Source organism: Pinus tabuliformis, chromosome 2_2 (genome assembly GCF_031772625.1).
Source record: "Pinus tabuliformis cultivar Carrire ecotype Pingquan chromosome 2_2, CPIR1, whole genome shotgun sequence".
Classification (NCBI taxonomy): domain Eukaryota; kingdom Viridiplantae; phylum Streptophyta; class Pinopsida; order Pinales; family Pinaceae; genus Pinus; species Pinus tabuliformis.
Genome location: NC_142300.1, coordinates 1,250,999,867 through 1,251,019,332, shown reverse-complemented (window position 1 = coordinate 1,251,019,332; position 19,466 = coordinate 1,250,999,867).

The window sequence follows — 19,466 nt, the reverse complement described above, 5'->3', positions numbered from 1 at the left end:
TAGTGTTGGGAGTAGTATTGACACAGGTTGGTGGAGGAGACTTGGACCATCCTATAGCATTCGCAAGCAGAAGGTTATCCAAGGCGGAGAAGAACTATTCCACCACCGAGCGTGAAGGGTTAGCCATGGTATACGTGCTCTAGAAGTTTAGACACTATTTGCTGGGTGGCCATTTTAAGATGTATACAGATCATTCCACATTGAAATACCTGGTCAATAAGCTTGTGTTGGGGGGGAGAATCTGCAGGTGGTTGCTATTGTTCCATGAGTATGATTTTGAAGTTATTGTGAAGCCTGGACGACTGAACGCGGGACCAGACCATTTTTCACACATCGAAACAGGGGAAGAGCCCACTAATTTGGAGGAGGGATTGCCTGGTGCGCGGCTCTTTGCAGTGCACATCGCGGATGGCCATTTTGAAGATATCGTAAACTTTCTAACAACAGGAATTGCCCCGTAAGGTTACACCATCCAACAGGAGAAGGAGTTAGTGGTGCGCATGGCCAACTTTTCTATCATTGTCGGGCATCTATACAAAATGGGGTCTAATGAGATATTGCGACGATATGTACCAGAGTTTGAAAGAAGCAGTATCCTCGCGGACGCTCATGGGGGTGCCACGGGAGGACATTATGCAGGGAGAGCGACCACACAGAAGATTCTACGTGCAGGGTTGTGGTGGCCAACCCTCCATCAGGATTCAAAAGCTTAATAAAAAGTGTGTGATGTGTGTCAAAGGACTGGTAGGCCATTGTGGAGGGATGAGCTGCCTCTGAATCCACAGATGATGTTACAACCCTTTGAGAAATGGGCGATATATTTTGTGCAACCCATTCAGTGCCAAGGGAAGAAGATGGGAGCGAGGTACATTATCACTTCGACGGAGTATTTGACTCGATGAGCGGAAGCATAGACTGTGAAGGATTGCACAGGTGTGACTGCTGCAAAGTTCCTCTTTGAGTATGTACTGACGTGATATGGGTGTCCAAATATTTTGATGAGTGATCGCGTTTCGCACTTTCTGAATGAGACGATCAGCACGCTCACAGACGAATTTTAGGTATATCACCAGAAGAGCACGCCTTATCACCCGTAGGCTAATGGCACGGTGGAAGCATTTAATAAAGTATTGGAGAACACATTGACCAAGGTTTGCAACGCTCAGCGAAGTGATTGGGACCTGCGCATACCTGCAGTACTATGGGCCTATCAGATGACATGCAAGAAGTTGACTTGCAAACACCATTTAGGCTAATATATGGTGTTGAAGCAGTGATGCCCATGGAATACATTGTGCCTAATCTATGCATAGTGGCACTCACAGGTATGACGGATCGTGCAGCCCTGCAAGAGATGCTCGCACAGCTGGTTGAGCTTGAGGAAGAAATATTTCTAGCTAGATTTCACCAACAGGTCCAAAAGTAGCGCGAAAAAGCATGGCATGATTGGCACATTAAGTTGCACACCTTTACGGTAAATGACCTGGTTTTTTTATATGATAGTAAGTTTGATAAATTTCCAGGAAAATTCAGAATGCACTAGTTAGGGCCCTATGTCATTAAGGAGATTACTAATGGAGGAGCAGTTCAGTTGGTCAAATTGAATGGAGATCCCTTCCCAAGAAAGGTGAATGGCAGTCGATTGAAGCCATACACCGGTGGTTTGGCCATGTTTTTATAACTCCAAATATCACCCTTGGTATTTGTGATTCTTGGTTTATGGCCTAGGGCAACCCCTCCTTCCAGACTTGGTCCAAATATTTTAAAAACAGTGTTTTACTCCCTGTACTTTTCCCTGTGATAAAAGCATGTACACGTGGGTTAGTCAATACCCAACCCGTGTATATGTGTTAAAACACTTAAAAAAATTAAGTTTCCTTAACTATGGGTGGAGTTCACAAGTTTTACCTGTTGATTACCTCCTAGTGCCCATGTACCAACTATTCCCAATTATTTCCCAACTAAAAAACTAATTTGGGAGAAGTATAAAAAGACTTCTATGGGAAGGCCTTAAGGGAGAGAGGAGTTAAAATTACTATACTGAGATTATCCCCTGATCAAGTCTGAAGTATCCCTGTGCTTCAAGCACTTCCCCAAGTTCAGGAAACCTTTGTTTCCTTGAGTGTTGATATTCTCCCATTTGCTTGAGATATCATGGTATTGGTTATGGAAGGAGGCTGTTGAAGACTGGGACTGGACGGACCTAGAGAACGGTTTTGCTTGGAGCCGTAAGAGGAAGAATCAGGTGAAATATTTCCACATTTATTATAGTTTTCTACAATAAAAAGAAATGATCTCTTGTTCCTGAGATTGACATTTTTTATGCATCAAATGTTATTATTATGGTTCATATATGAATGATTATTTTGATGTATAACTAACCATTTACTTATATGATATAAAGTTGATTTCATCAAAATGCTTTATCTATATGCTGCTATGTGTATTCGAATTGGTTGATTTGCATATTCGAAGATCATCAAGAGTTGAAGAAGGTTTGAACCTTGGTTGGAACTACCCAAACGAAGGACATCCGGGTATGTTCATCCTCGCATAGTTTGTTTATTTAAGCATGTTGCCTGAGTTGTATGCGTGTTTCTTGTTGTAGATTACTCTTGCTCTGTTGGGGTTCTGACCCAAAGCCCTAGGGGACTTATTCCCGTAACAGAATTGGTGACCATACTGGGGATAACAATCTTGTTATTCCTAGTTTAGGTTGTTCAGTGCCAATCAAGGCTCAGTTCTTGGTTTGCTTGCTGTGTCAGTATTGCCTGCTCCTAAAGGAACTCAAACCTCAAGTCTGATCTTTTTTATCAGGCCTTGTTTTTTATTTTTCTTGTGAAACTTAATATATTGTTATAGACATATTTGGGCACTTCAACCCCAATCTTATATGTCGATAAACCAGGGCTCATCAACCCCTAAAAGAGTCGTTTCATACCCTAAAAGAACATGGTCATCTAATTACATCATTCCCCAAAAGTCCCCCCTGAAAAACCATCCAGAAATGGCCTAAATTGAACCATACTGACTGCTACACTGGCCAGGTGCGATGCATACTGAGTGATACATTGCTCAAGTGTGATGCATACTGTTTGGGCCTTCTATAGGGTGTGATGGGCGAGGATGGACAGATGTCTGAGACAGTTTGCTAGGTGGTTGCTCATGGAATCTTCTAGAAACTTCTCCTATGACACTTGCCTCTCTGAATTTGCCCAAGGATGAGTAAGAGATCTAAACTTCAGTTATCTCTCCTCTTGTGGAACCAAATGTAACAAGTGGAATGACACTAATCAAAACCCAGAGATGACTCACACCCTTGCACACATCTATAAATGGATCCCTCATCTAAGAGATCCGAAGGCTGGAATTTTGTGAATTGCAAGGAAGTGCTGATAGTTTGTATTTGAGAAAGAGCATTGTATTGTTGGTGTGATCTTGCTATTTCATGAGGTGAAGAGGGCTTCATGTTGGGAGGATGATGCTGGATCAGACAACTGGGTTGTAATTCTCCCTTCTATAAAATAAAGTTCTTCGAGTTTTCTTCCATATAACTGTGCAATTGTGAATGTTATTATTCATGAATGCCATTGTATGTTCATTATATTTCTGATTCCGTAATGATTATGATATAATAGATCAATATGCTTTGACGGTTCTTTGTTACTGTGTTCCTACAGGTACTCTCCAAGTGGGATAAGTACGGAGAGGAGCTACAAGCTCTGTCAAGGGGGAGAGAGATCAAGCGAGGGATTAAGCGGAAGTTCCAGGTTGGTCCCATTATCTTTCTCTTATCTGTTACACATAGAATAAATCGTGAATTTCTTTAAATTGTTGTTTCTAGGGTAGCTGCCAAACCTAGAGGGTTGTTCGATCGAAAAGACAATAGTTTTCCCAAAAAAAAAATGGTGACTCCGTTGGGGACCGAATAGATGTTTGTTTGTTGTTATTGTTTGTTTTATAAACTATAGACAGAGCTTGAAGTCAGCCAAGTAGCCTTTGAACTGCTCTTGCTCTGCAATTGCATAGTAGATGAATGTTGCTTCAATCAATCTCTGGTTTGGTTTATGAATTAAACATTTGACTCACAAGCATTCTGGATGCCCTTTTGGTAGCTCAGTAACCTCTCAAGACATTCCTTAATACTTTACTCTTTACTATTCATCAAAACCCACCTTAACTTATTGCAAACAGCTACACATTTGAGCCAAAACCCATCTCAGTTGCGCTCTCTGGACCATCACATTGTCTCCCACTGTGACTGAGTATGCATGGCACCTCCCGAGTGCAGTAAGTGTGATGCATCTCAATTTCTGTGAAGCCCTGGTGCGATGACTGAGTGAACTCTTTTTCCATTCTAGAAATTGGGGGGTTTTGTCCTTGTTTTTAGTTTTGTTTAGTTGTTTTGCTGCATATGAACAATACCTCATTACTAAAGCCTACTTGCATCACATAGATCAGCCTCCATTGATTAGGATTAGTAAATGTTTTTTTTGTATTTGTTCATCATTTACAATCCTTTGTCGAAAAGTTTTTTAAATCGATTTGTCGCTTTGATGAAAAAAGTGTCGTAACTGTCATTTTGTGTCGAAACAAGAAGTGTCGTGGATTCTTCGTTCCCTGAATAGTCGATTGAACTTTTCGCCATGTATTTGGTTTGATTTATTTTTATTCAAAGTGTCAAAAACATTTTTATTCAAAATTGAAAAGTGTCGTTTAGTCTTCCTTTCTCTTTTGAATAAGAAATTGTTGAAAATGTCACTTTGAAAGAAATATTTCAGATCTTTGCTGCATTTAATTTTCCTTTTTGGCATTTTTCACATTAAGGAGAACGAAAACAAATACATGCATTTGCATTTGCATTTAAGTTTGTGTGTTCGAAAAATGATTTAGGAAAATGCACTAGTGTGTGCTCTTTGCTCTTTGTTTGAAAGAATTGTAATCTTCTTTCCCTAGTAGCTAAGATTTTCATTGATCAAAATAAACAATGATTGTTTATCATTGTAGATTTCATTTTAGGAATTTCAAATCATCATCATGTGGTGAACCATTGAAAGGCAAACTTTAAACAAGATCAACTTTAAAATAAATCTCAATGAACTTAACAACGCTTTGGAACTTAACAACGCTTTGGAACTTAACGCAACATATCTAGAGGTCTATGCTAGAGACGTGTTCCGGCATCATAAAAACTAGTAACTATCATTTTCATTGAAGGTTGTGTGATTCCTCCTCCTTGATACGACAAGTGCTAGCATGGACTTGTGCTCCCTGTACCGTCAAGTATATATTGGGAGACCACAATAGGCTTACATCCTTTATCCATAGGAAGCCGAGTCTGCCGCCCTATAGATCGCAATGCACTGAACACATCATTTGGGAAGATTGACTGCCGTACATAAGTCATTGGTAATTTCTCCTTAATTTATCACCAAGGTGTATTTTATAGTTTTGTGATTGGTTTGGTAATCCCTCTGTCTAGATCTTCCAGAGTAGTCACTTTCGTTCCTTTTTTACTCTTTAAAAGAAAAGGTCCATCTAAGCACTTGTCACTTCAGGCTCATTAAAAATTGAAGGGGACTAGAGTCATCTTTAGATTTTTCTCGACTCTTAAAAACTAAAAAATCAAAATTGTGTCAAAGCGTCATTAAAATTTATTAATTCGGAATAACATCCTTGTTCCTTAGTTGATCTTAGGTTGAGATACATGGAGTCCACCAATCAAGGAATCCCTCTCGAGGGGAATCCTAGTCCTTTTACTTCTTGGGGAAATATTGGTGCTCATATGGCCACATTGTCTCTTCCAGGACTTGCCATTGGCCTGCCGGTATGGCTGTTCTCAACCATTGTGGTTTAAAATGCCATGATTCCTCCACAATCGAATCAACCTTCAGCTAATACTGAAGTTGACCCTTCACCTTCTTCTTCATTTATTTCTCCCTCCCTTTCTTCCTCTTCGCTTGGTGAAAATAGTGATGCTAGTAACCAGGTGGCTAAGAAGAAGAAGAAAGGTAAGTAGAAGAGGAAGAATCCAATTCAGCAAGGGGGCAACCAAGCAACCATTGCTCTGGATGCATCAGCTAGCGAAAATCCACACATTAAATCTCCTAAACCCAAATTTCCTTGCATAATTTATAGAGGAGACCATTTTCATCGAAATTGTCCCTGCTTTCCTTGGATCTTGAGAGAATGGTCTCCCCGTTCGCACCAACCGGTGTCATCAACCTCTGGTGATCATGTTGGTAATACACCATCAACTAGTGATAATGAAGTTCATGGACAGAAAGGAAAGGTCAAAGTTCCATGTAGGTTATGTGAAGGAAATCATTCCCTTCACTGTTGTCCTTTTTTGGATGAAGCCAAAAGAGTGTTGGATAATCGTCCTGCTTCACCGCAGCAACTTCCATCCGGTTACCAGAAACTCTCCCCAAGTCCTTTACTAGTTGAAAAACCGACTGACTTAAATCAACCGTCGGTCAAAACACCTATCACTGAAAGTGAATCTTCTGAGTCTATACCCGACAAAAGTCAACAGGTCGAGGTGACAATTGACCCAGTTTTACCTTCAGAAGATCATACCCTTCCCGAAGAGAGTGAGAACGATATAGTTCAAATTCTTTTTGTTACATCAAAGTTTAATGAACTTGGGGGCAATCCACCCGTTCCTTCGCAACAAGAGGAAAATCCTCCAGTTCTTGAAACTCAAAGGGTTATTTCTCCCATTTATTCAATACCCCCTCCAAGTAGTTGAGTCACTTCCTTTAATTGGAATCGAATAGCAAGATCCAGCCTTCCTTATTATGTACCTTTCCGGATCATAGTACAAGTTTACAAAATGATCGTATCTGACACTATCATAGATGAAGGGGCATCAGTGAGTATCATTTCCTCAACTACTTGGAAAGCGCTTGGTTCGCCATCGCTTATGCTTGTTACACAGAATCTGTTAGGCTTTAACAAAGGAACCAGTCGACCGTTAGGGATCCTTCCTAAGTTACCAATCACTTTGGGAAGGAAAACCATTCATATGAACGTGACGGTAGTCCCAGGACGTTAGATTACAATCTACTCCTTGGACGTGACTATGTTTATAACATGAAAGCTATTGTTTCAACACTCTTCCAAGTGATGTGTTTCCCGCATGAAGGAAAAATTGTCACCATTGACCAGCTTTCATTTCCTGGTTCAAGCATAGCTCCAAGTCAATCATCATCCCTAAATGGTCCTTTTATATCAACGGTGTCTCTTCAACCTTCATTCCATCCACCTAATTGCCATGAGTAGTCTGGTGAATGTAACGAAGCTTAGGGGGCATGCACCCTTGTCTATTCTGTGGACGAACCCAGCTGAAAAGATAAGTTTCCCTGTAGGTTATGTGATTGGTCTGACACACCATTCACCTTTGTCTATTCTACGGACGAAGCCAAGGAAGTATTTTGTCTATTCTACAGATGAAACCGTCCTGCTTAACCTCAGTAAGTTTCCATATGGCTACTGGAGACTCTCCTTTTCATGATGCTGGGGGCATGAAAGCTTTTCATTTCCTTTTCTCAATTTTCTTTTTCTAGCTTTTTTTTTTTTGACTTTTCTAGCTTTTTAGCTTTGTCATTTCTAGCATTTTAGTTTTGAGCTTGCGTAGAAATAGAAACTAGTTCAAGCATATCTGTCCGTTTTAAGCTTGAAAAAAATGAAACTAAAACCAAGCATAGTTCCCCCACGGTTCAAGCTCGTTAAAAAATGAACCCACCGTAAATAACCTTTGTGATTGCCATGCTATCAGCCTTTTGATCCTTGGTTGTGTTCCTCTCATCACCTCCATTCTTTTGGCCAATCATACGCTTCCACTTGGTTGTTTACCATTTTGAGGAACAGCTACGACAAGTGGTCTTGTTAGCCAACCTCTTCCTAGAAACGACCATGTTTAGAGAAGTTCCAAGCTTACCCAGAACCAGTTGCTACCCTACACACCACTCGTTCCTCAAAATCGAGTCTCCTTTAAACCCTTTTCAGACTCGTTAAATGTGAAAAGATTTTTGAGCACCAGCCTTTCCAGCTCGTTAAAGTGATTGATTATGTCATCCCTCCTATATATTTTAATCTTTTTCAGACCCGAGGGATTATCTCATGAAAAAGTTCAAGCGCTTGTCTTTTTCGGCTCGTTAAAGTGATCAAAATGTCATCCCTTTTGTATTATTTTAATCTTTTTTGGACCTAAGGGATTATTCTATGAAAAAGAACCTCTGGAGTTTCCTTTGTCCCTTTTCAAACTCTCTAAACATGAAAAGGATCGAGTTATACTTTTCGTTAAACTCATTAAAACAATAGTGACAAACTTGTCCATTCCTAGATGAGACAGAGTTTCCTTTTCGTCCTTTTTTCAAACTCATTAAACATGAAAAAGACTGAGTTATCCTTGTTGTTAAACTCATTAAAACAATAGCGACAAACTTTTCCACCTAGACAAGAACGAGTTTCATTGTCGCTAGACTCGTTAAAACATAGCGACAGGTTTGCCCAAAGGGTAAATTATAGAACAAGCATATGTTATCCTCCTCAAGCTTGACAAAAATAAAGAGGTACTGGTCAGCAATGACTGGGCAAAAAGGGAAGAAAACTTGAAAAATTTATGCTAGTAGGTCACTCTTGAACATGACACCTTCACTTCATCTTCGTGATTGAGTTGGGTTGGGTTATTCCGTTCACCGGTCATCTCACCATTGGTCTTCCACACCATCCATCTTTTGGGGTTAACTATACCAATCCATCTCATTGTTGTCGATATGTTCAAGAGAATTCATTCAGTTGAGAATTCACCATCCAGTTAATGCCTCATCCACTGCAATACCTTCAACCTCCATTTTTCATGACTACCATTCTTGAACCTTGTGTCGTCGATCGTTTTCACCTCCAGAAAATCATTTGCTTCATTTCGTGTTGTAGATGTGGGATACATTAAGGCCCTCCTACGATGAGTCACATCTTTTCGACATCAGCTCATTATCCAAGAAGTTGACTTAGAAACAACCCTTTCAGTACTTTGAAACTTGCATGCCTCAATGGCAAGTTTCTCACTTCTGACAATAGGTTGACATCAATGACCTTCGACCGAAAGATTTTGTGTGGTGTTCGACATCGAATCATAGATTCACACCACGTGAATTGTACTGTAGTACCTTGAGGGTCATTATCATTATCGGTGATTCCTCTCTCATCTATTAACAGCTCACATTATTGGCTGGTAATCAAGCGATGTCTTTCCATATTCGACTTTAGAACATCCCTTCACATGGATTGACTTGTACATTAGGTGAAGATTGAACGAGTTTGAAGACCCCGGATCTAGTTTCATCCATCTAGGCTGTGATATATTCATGGATATAAAAACATCAAATGTACAAGGAAATTGCACAGATGGTCATTCGGACCAAGGATGATGACTCTACACCTGAAGAATCACTAGTCTGCATTTGCAGACAACTATCTTGTATATGTACATGAAATGAATTTATAAAGTTGAGCATGGGAATTCCCGCCTCAGCTAGATCATGAAATAATTATATTATGATGATGTATTGTATTGTATCTTATACAGGTCACCTTCCAGTTCGAAACCTCGGATCCTCATGATAAAACATTTCACCCGACATCAAGATTTACGACTTCATGCTTTAAGGGGAAACTGTTATAGAAATATTTAGGCACTTCAACCCCAATCTTATATGTCGATAAACCAGGGCTCATCAACCCCTAAAAGAGTTGTTTCATACCCTAAAAGAACATGGTCATCTGATTACATCATTCCCCAAAAGTTCCACCTGAAAAACCATCCAGAAATGGCCTAAACTGAACCATACTGACTGCTACACTGGCCAGGTGCGATGCATACTGAGTGATACACTGCTCAGGTGTGATGCATACTGTTTGGGCCTTCTATAGGGTGTGATGGGTGAGGATGGACAAATGTCTGAGACAGTTTGCTAGGTGGTTGCTCATGGAATCTTCTAGAAACTTCTCCTATGACACTTGCCTCTCTGAATTCGCCCAAGGATGAGTAAGAGATCTAAACTTCAGTTATCTCTCCTCTTGTGGAACCAAATATAACAAGTGGAATGACACTAATCAAAACCTAGAGATGACTCACACCCTTGCACACATCTATAAATGGATCCCTCATCTAAGAGATCTGGAGGCTGGAATTTTGTGAATTGCAAGGAAGTGCTGATAGTTTGTATTTTAGAAAGAGCATTGTATTGTTGGTGTGATCTTGCTATTTCATGAGGTGAAGAGGGCTTCATTCTGGGAGGATGATGCTGGATCAGACAACTGGGTTGTAATTATCCCTTCTATATAATAAAGTTCTTCGAGTTTTCTTCCATATAACTGTGCAATTGTGAATGTTATTATTCGTGAATGCCATTGTATGTTCATTATATTTCTGATTCCGTAATGATTATGATATAATAGATCAAGATGCTTTGACGGTTCTTTGTTACTATGTTCCTACAGGTACTCTCCAAGCGGGATAAGTATGGAGAGGAGTTGCAAGCTTTGTCAAGGGGGGAAGAGATCAAGCGAGGGATTAAGCGGAAGTTCCAGGTTGGTCCCATTATCTTTCTCTTATCTGTTACACATAGAAGAAATTGTGAATTGCTTTAAATTGTTGTTTTTAGGGTAGCTGCCAAACCTAGAGGGCTAGTCGATCGAAAAGACACTAGTTTTCCCAGAAACATATACGCACATTTGTTTGTTTACAGAAGCATACACACGCTTGTTTCTGTGAACTGAAACCACGTATATGTGAGTTTCTTTTGTCAGAAGTGCATTTACACGCACCTATGTAGGGACACAATCACGTATACCATTTTTTGCATGCTTTTTTCAAATCTTTCTACCTAGAAAGATTTTTTTCTTGGTCTGTTTGGTTTCTGAGTGGTCAATTTCTGTCTTTTGAAGTTAATTATTCAATGAGCTTACTGTTTTGAATTCTCTCCTGCTTTGAAAAGTTTTTGGCCTAGGTTTGCTTTTGAGTGAGTTTTATGATTTGTGTTTGAACACACAAGGCTTCTTGTCGAGGTTCTTGGTTGTTCTGGTCTTCTGGAACAACAGATTGTTCTCAATATTTGTGTCAAACTTGATTATTGGTCTACTCACTTTACTTTCAGTCATTTTGAGGCCTTGCATCTTTTTTCACTTTTTGAAAGTTTCTTTTTGATGAATTTGAAAGTGTGTCTTTCCTGAATTCTTGGTCAGTTTCTCAAAGCTCTTTTGCTGCTTTTGGATCGTTTAGTGCAAGTTGAAGCCCCTTTTTGTTCAAGTTTTCATTCGTGTTGAATTGGTAACTTACAAAGTTTCCTTGTGCTTTGCTTTCGGTCTTTGAGTCTTTAGTGGCATTTTGAGTGCTTTTGAAAAGTTGTTTTCGTTGTTTCTTGAAAAAAAAAAGTTCTTAAAAAAAAAAATGTTTTTGCTTTCTTTCGCCAAGTTTGCTTTTGGTTTCCATTGGTTTTTGAGAGTGATTTGTGATCTTTTTTATTAGTCCTTCTTGTTTGGGAAAGATTTTGTATTCAAAATTCATATTCTTTTCAAACACTTAAAGTTGGCTTATAAACAATTGCTTTCATTTCTTTTTAGAGTAATCTAGGATTTTTCATTATCATGTACACCTTGCATTAGGGTAGTTTTGCATCATTAAAGCATCAATAGTCTTTTTTTAGTTTTTGTGAGTATGAAGTCTGCTATAAGAAAATAAAAGGAAAAAAAAAATTGCTTTATAGAAGTTTCTTAGAACCCCAAGTAGAAGTTTCTTTTCATTGAAGAAAAAACAAGTGCATTTCATATAAGTTAGTTTTTCATTAATTTCTTTTGCGTCATACAAACACCATCGGTTTCATTTCCATATTGTCCGTTTGACTTAAAAAGAACAACCACTTAAAATCAAGCGCTTAATAAAATAAACTAGAACTTTTTGTATTGTCATTAGAATACACCAACAAGTTTTAGGTTTATTTAGGGCCTTGGATTAGGTGAGAGGAGAGTAAACTCTCCAAGGCCACTCTAAATTGTAAAACATAGAAGTCTGATTAAAGAGTGAAATCCAATAGCGTTAGGGAGATCGGGAAGGCTACGTGACTGGGAGTTAAGCACGAGGGTTTGTGAAGATAAGGACGAGAGATACCCCCTCTCTTACTTATTGGATCTTACCTCACGACTGTTCCACCTGGCTTTTGATACGAGTTGGTGTCTTTAGTTGCCTATTCTAGGGATCTACACAGTGGCTGCGGAGGGGAATCCGTCGTACCTGAGGTTGACGTTGCATCACGTTCAGCAGTACTTCTAGAGGGCACCCTTGCGAAGCTTGGGGGCTTGCACCAGCAAAGGCTGTTGTCTGGAGGTCAGCATAACTACCTCTAATACCTTCGCTAGTAGGCCTGGGGCATAATTACCCCAGTCTATTTTCGGAAGGCCCTTATTATTCACTTTCTTGTATTTTGGTGTCCAGTCCTAATCACCCGGAGCGGAAATACTTGGAAGTTGTTTGATTGCCGATTTCTTTAGGGACATTTTTAGTGTGTGTTATGTGCTCCTAGTCGGCCTAACCTTCAATTTTCTTGATTCTTTAAGTAGATCTTATAAAAATAATTCAAAGTGGCTAACCGACCACCTAAACAGTCCCATAGACTTCGTGGGCTTTCACCTGCGAGTCCAGAGCCTTCTCCTAGAAGGCGTAGAAGCGATTCTGCCAGTGGTTTTCAACCAATAACAGCTGGCACATTGGAGATTGATCCTCTGCTTGGGAGCATTAGTGTACAAGATAGACCTGGTACTACCACAGAGTTAGAAAGGAACACACCAGTTCTTTCTCAAGTACTCTTCTAATCGAAAGATAATATTGAAGTGGAAGAGCTTTCAGAGTCGGTTGCGGCTCCGAATTCTCATCCAGACGTATTGTTATACATTGGAACTCCGACTCACAAGCCTTCGAGCCCAAGTCCACACACATCTATCCCTTTGATGACCACTGCTGGAAGCATGGCATCCACCACGAGTGCTACGAGTATGCAGACTCCCATATCAGTGCAAGGGGGAGGAACTATTTCCATCCCTTCTACATCCTTATTTGGGTCTACTGCCAGCACATCCTTATTTGGGTCTACTTCCATTCCATTGACGAGTGGAAGTTCCCAAGCTAATGCATCCAGTTTTGGATTCTTCCCTTTTGGAATGCCCTCTCAAGGTATTCCTTCAGCTCCATTGAATGTACCATCAACCGCCTCCACGTCCATGATGAGTGGATCAGATTATTTTCAGGGTTTCCTGTTTGGAAGTGGTCATATACCACATTCCAATCTGACAGTAGGATCTATGCCTTTTCCTTTTACAAGTCAAGGCAGCAATCCCTTTCAGAGTTGGACAAACCCTGTGGTTAGTGGGATAGGAGCTGGGAATCCATTTTTCGGCCAACAAGGGAATGTGTTGTACTCCTCGGTCAATTCATTTCAAATTTTTCCACCCTTAGCTAATGCTTGGAACCCTTACCAAGGGCTATCGGCTCCTTACAATACTTCGTTGGTCAAACTCCAAGTTTTGCTGGACCACAAGGGTCACCTTTTGGTCCAGTAGGTTCTAACAGTTACTTCAGGCAACCTAGTGCCTTTCAAAACCTAGGTCATTCTTTTCAGACTTTTGGGAACCCCACCCCATCTGGGTTGAATCCCCAAGGTCCTCCATGACTTCCATTTCTGGCCACGCTTAATCTGCCAGACTTGACTAATTTGACAAATGATCCAATTACATACAATCCGGCTTGGCCTCCGGTCCCAACCAAACTTCTGTCGGATATTCTGAAATTCGAAGGGAAGAATGGTGAAGACCCAGGCAACCATGTAACCACATTCCATTTATGGTGCTCATCAAACTCCCTGATCAAGGATTCGATCAGGTTGAGGTTATTTCAGCGCACCTTAACAGGAAATGCGGCTAAGTGGTATATAGAGTTTCCAAGGGGCACTTTTACTTCTTTCGTCGATTTGGCTAAAATTTTCTTAAAACATTTTCAGTTGTATGTCCATTACGAAGCCGAAACTGAACTTCTGGCCAATTTTCATCAGGACACGGCCACTCACATTTCAGATCATATCCAAGAATGGAGACGAAGAAAGAGGCTCATCAAAGCCGAAATTCCACCTGAATTCTGTCTCGAATGGTTTTTAAAATCATTACAACTCGAGATCTCCAAGGATGTTTATATGTCCAGTGTCTATTCGGAAGAGCAGGCTATCTTTCGCGCACAGCAATTAGAACTGATATATTCTCAGTCTAGGACTCTTCAGAAAGTCTTGCCTGATGCTCTTAGATCCATGGTTGATGTAGCCAAACCGAAGCCAAGCCCTCATGCTGATGGTATAATCGGATCGGTTGATGCCAATACCGTGAACTTCTTGAACCAATTGCAGCAGTTGTCTCTACAAACTGCTTCTTCCAATCAGGCTGCATCATCCACTCCTTCACCTTCCCAACCTTCTTCCATAAATGTCGTCCAGGCCTCTAAACCCAAAGGAAATCAACAATCTTATGGGAAGAAGAAGGGACAAGGTAAAAAGAAGAATCAGGAAGGGAAGGGTAATGCAAATAAGCCCGAAAATGGTGTCAATGAGGGTAGAAAAGAGTCTAAGAAGAAAGTTAAATTTCCATGCAAGTTGTGTAGTGGAGATCATTCGACTCATCTCTGCCTGAAAATTCAAGATGCTCTGCGCTTGTTAGTGCAGCAAGGGTCTTCTAGCCCCCACGTTATCTTAACTAACCCTTTCCCCCAAGGGAAGCAGTTTCTTGCTGGCGTGAACTCAAACCCTGGTACCTCTGCTGGGGGCAACCAGGAGGGGGACAATTCCTCAAATGTTTTCATGATGAGTTCTCATGTCAATGCGGCTACAAAGTCATGGGATTATGGTGAAGCAGAAACATCTAAGGATAAATCTATTCTCGGAACTGTGGACCCACTTCATATTATGTGACCCTCTATCGAGTCTATACCTCGGATACTGAAAGGTTCCACCAAGTGTGCAACTGTTAACCCTAATGCTAGGGCAGCCCAGAACTACTCGATTGTAGAAGATATGGCTCAAAGTCCTTGCGCTATGTCTGCTTTAGAGGTACTCTAGTCATGTCCAACTCAACGAAGTGCTTTGCTTTCGGCAATGGGAGTAGTAGATCCAAAAAGTTATTTAGCGCTCACTTTTGACATGCTCAATGTCAAAAAGAGACTTCCTCATCATATCGCTTTTCAGATAAAGTCTACTTACTGGAAAACCAATATTTTTCAGACAGTAATAGATGAGGGAGCTTCCACATGCGTAATGTCTATGTCATGTTGGAAGGCAACTGGATCACCTGCAACTGTTCCTTCACCCACTCTCTTGACAACATTTGATGGACATTCTCATAGGCCACAGGGATTATCCTGGCCTTTCCTATATTTGTTGGAGGAAAGGTCGTTAATATAGAAGTAGAAATTGTTGATGCCAACCTAGATTACAATATCCTCTTAGGAAGGAATTGGATTTATGAAATGGATTTCATAGTGTCATCTTTATTCCGCATCCTCTATTTTCCTCACGAGGGGAGAATTGTTAAAGTTGATCAATTGGATTATTCTCCGGGTGATTCTCGTGCAACTTTGGATTCTACTGTTCCATTGGTGGATAATCCTCGTCAACCTATAGAGAATTTAGGAGTAGGGATGTATTCTTCCTTGATGGGTGTATTTGATCTTCCCCCTCCTACAGCTAGAATCGATACAATTTCATCCTCCAAGGAGCCTTTATGGAAAGAGTTTGTTCCAACTCATTATTTTTTGGATCCTGGGACCTTACCTTCATTCGCGACCACGTCAGATGAAGGGCAGGTGGGTGGAATAGAATCTCCTATGTCTGCAGTAGAGCTTAGATATGAATATATTGATAACTCTACAAATGACCATCCCACTCCTTCTTCGGAAAAGGAGTTAGATGGTGATGTGGCTCCTGCTTGGACCTTCGACTCCACTTTTGCTTTGGATTGTTTAGATACATCTTTTCCATCTGATTAATCAATTTTCGAAGCAATGATGATTGTAGATTGACCATTGGAAGATTTACATCATCATTCATATTTTCTTCCTCCTTTGCGTGAAATCAAATCTAGGTCCTCCAATCTACTTACTAGTGATGTTTGTACGGTTCCCTTGGCTCCGACACAGTTATCTGCCAAAGGTAATATATTGATTGGCTCTAGGACTGTACGTATAAACATCTCTAGAAACAAGCTGGCGAAGCCCCCTGATGGGCTCTACCTTAAGAGGCATTTTGCTTAGGTTTTGGCCGAGCAATTACTTCTTTGTATATGTTATATTTTTGTGCATATTTTGTCGGGAATTTTTGTGATATCAATCATTCATCAAGTTAAAAACAAACATCAAAAATTTGGAACTGTATATATCTATATATATATATATATATATATATATATATATATATATATATATATATATATATATATGTATATATATATATCATAAGACTGCCCGTGTGTACATAAAGTGTTAAAAAATAATATACAAAATCGGAACTAAATGCCCATAATCATGTCCAGTCTATCTATCGACCCAACTCAGGATGAGTGGCTAAGAAGGTGCTACTGCATTGGCCACATGCTGAAGTACGTGAAGCTAGTCTTGTGGTACTCCTACAACGCGGCGCTGCATCTCCTCAAGTAGGTCTTCTGTTATGCTCTTGACCTGCGAGAAGATACCAAATACCAAATATGTGAAGAAATATACCCAAAACACAGAACAATAAGAAATAACAACATGTATTTTATTATTCAAAAAGGAAAGCAATGTTCACTTGCCTCATCGAGGGGGAAACCTCCAATAGAGTTGCGCTCAATTATAAAATAAGACACGATGCTTCTCGAGGGGAGTCTCTATCCTTTATATAGGATGCAATACCATGGTTCTTATTAATACCATCTATCTAATACCATGGTCCATTTACAACTCACTGTGTTCCCTTCTTTAAATGCGGGTCAACCACTTACAATTATTAATATGGGCTTTATTGACTCTTTACTTAACTATAACTATGACTCCACCCTATTACATAAATAAGGGGGTTAGGGTTGGACCCTAACATGCCCTCCCCCATAAAAATAGCCTTGTCCTCAACGCTGAAGCTGTGGAAACTGCTGAAGGACAGTGGCTGGTTCCCAGGTCGCATCTTTTGGAGAGGTGTCTTTCCACTTGACGAGGACTTCCTTGATCGTGCGGCTGCGCAGGTGTCGTTCTTGCATGTCAAGAACCTGTTCAAGTTGGAGCCAGATTGAACCTTCTTTGTCCAATTCCAGTAGACTGGTTTGAATTCGGCAATGGTTCCCAATCACTTTCTAGAGGCATGAGACATGGAAGACTGGATGGATTTTTGCAGTGGGTGGCAAAGCTAGCTTGTAAGCTACTTCTCCGATGCGCTGAAGTACTTGATACGGTTCGTAGAATTTTGGAGACAATTTCTGACAAACCTTGTCTTTGAGTGATGTTTGCTTATATGGTTGCAGCCTAAAAAATTCCTAATCCCCTACTTGAAATTTGCGTTCTAAACGATGTTGATCTTCCTGTTGTTTCATGCGGTTTTGAGCTTGATGGAGTTTCTCTCTGAGGTGGGCTAGCATGGTTGTGTAGTTCTGTAGGAGTTGATCCACTTCTTGTACCTTCGAGTAACCCTGGATATAAGAAGTAGGTGAAGAAGGGAGTTGACCATAAACTGCTTCATATGGAGCCATTTTAGTGGTGGCATGATAATTAGTGTTATACCACCATTCGGCTAGAGGTAACCACTGTACCCACAGATGTTGCTTTTCTGAAGTGAAACACCTTAGGTAGGTCTCCATATATTTGTTGACTGCTTCAGTTTGACCATCAGTTTGGGGATGATAGGAAGTACTGAGTTGTAGTTGGGTACCTTGGAGCCTGAAGAGTTCTTGCCAAAAGTTACTGGTGAAGATCGAGTCACGATCAGACATAATGGAAGTGGGCATGCCATGCAATTTGAAGATCTGGTCCATGAAAGGTTGATCCACCAAAGCCAGTGTAAAAGGGTGGGGTAGGGCGCAAAAATGAGCATACTTAGAAAGTCTGTCCACAACCACCATGATGACTGACTTGTTGCTTGACTTCGGAAGACCCGTAATGAAGTCCATAGAAACTTCCGTCCAGCTTGAGGCCGGGATGGGCAATGGCTGTAATGTGCCTGGGGATTTGACTATTTCTCCTTTGTGGTGCTGAAATATGTCACACTCAGCTACAAAAGTAAGAATGTCCTTTTTCATGCCTGTCCAAAAGAATGAACGTCGAGTGCGAGCATAAGTCTTCTGAAAGCCTGAATGGCCTGTAGTGAGAGATGAGTGCAACTCCGCCAAAATGCGACTTTTGAGGGTGGATGTTGGTGATATCACAACTCTGTCCTTGTAGTGAAGAATCTCATCCTGCCAAGAGTAGCCCGCTGTGGAATTTGGATCCGCCTGCAATTTATTAATGAGTTGGGAGAGCAAAGGATGTGAAAACCATTCCTTGCAAGCCTCTTCAATCCATTCTGGAATGGGAAGGGAGATTGCGAGCAGGGTGCTTTCCTCCTCAAATTGGCATGATAAAGCATCTACTACAACATTTTTGCACCCTTTATTATAGATTATCTCATAATCATATCCCAACATTTTGGCGAGCCATTTATTTTGTTGTGGCGAGGATAGGCATTGCTCCAAAAAATATTTAAGGCTTTGATGGTCTGTGTAGATTTGGAAACGTCGCCCCAATAAGTATGGTCACCAGGTATCTACTGCATGTAAGATGGCCATCATCTCCTTCTCATAGGTAGATTGTCCCAGATTTGTCCCACTTAGTTGTTGGCTAGTGAAGGCCAAGGGTCGACCTTCCTGCATTAAGACCGCCCCAATACTTGTACCTAAAGCATCACATTCAATCACAAAAGATTTGGTGAAGTCGGGTAGTGCTAATACGAGAGTGGAACACATGGCATGTTTGAGAGCTATAAATGCCTATTGTGCTTCATCATTCTAGAGAAATGAATTTTTCTTGAGAAGGTGAGTGAGGGGTCTAGCAATGCGACCATAATTGCGGACAAATTTGTGATAGTAGCCTGTGAGACCCAAAAATCCTCTCAAGCTCTTCAAGGTCTTTGGTTGAGGCCAATCCTGCATTGCCTGGATCTTTTTGGGGTCCACCCTGACACCTTCACGCCCCACAATGTGGCCCAAATACTCAACTTCTTCCATTCCAAAAGATAACTTGGACATATTGACAAACAATTTATGCTTCCGAAGCAATTGCAAGAGCAAATCTACATGTTGAAGATGTGTGGCCCAGGTGCGGTTGTAGATGAGGATGTCATCAAAGAAAACAAGGACAAATTTTCTAAGATATG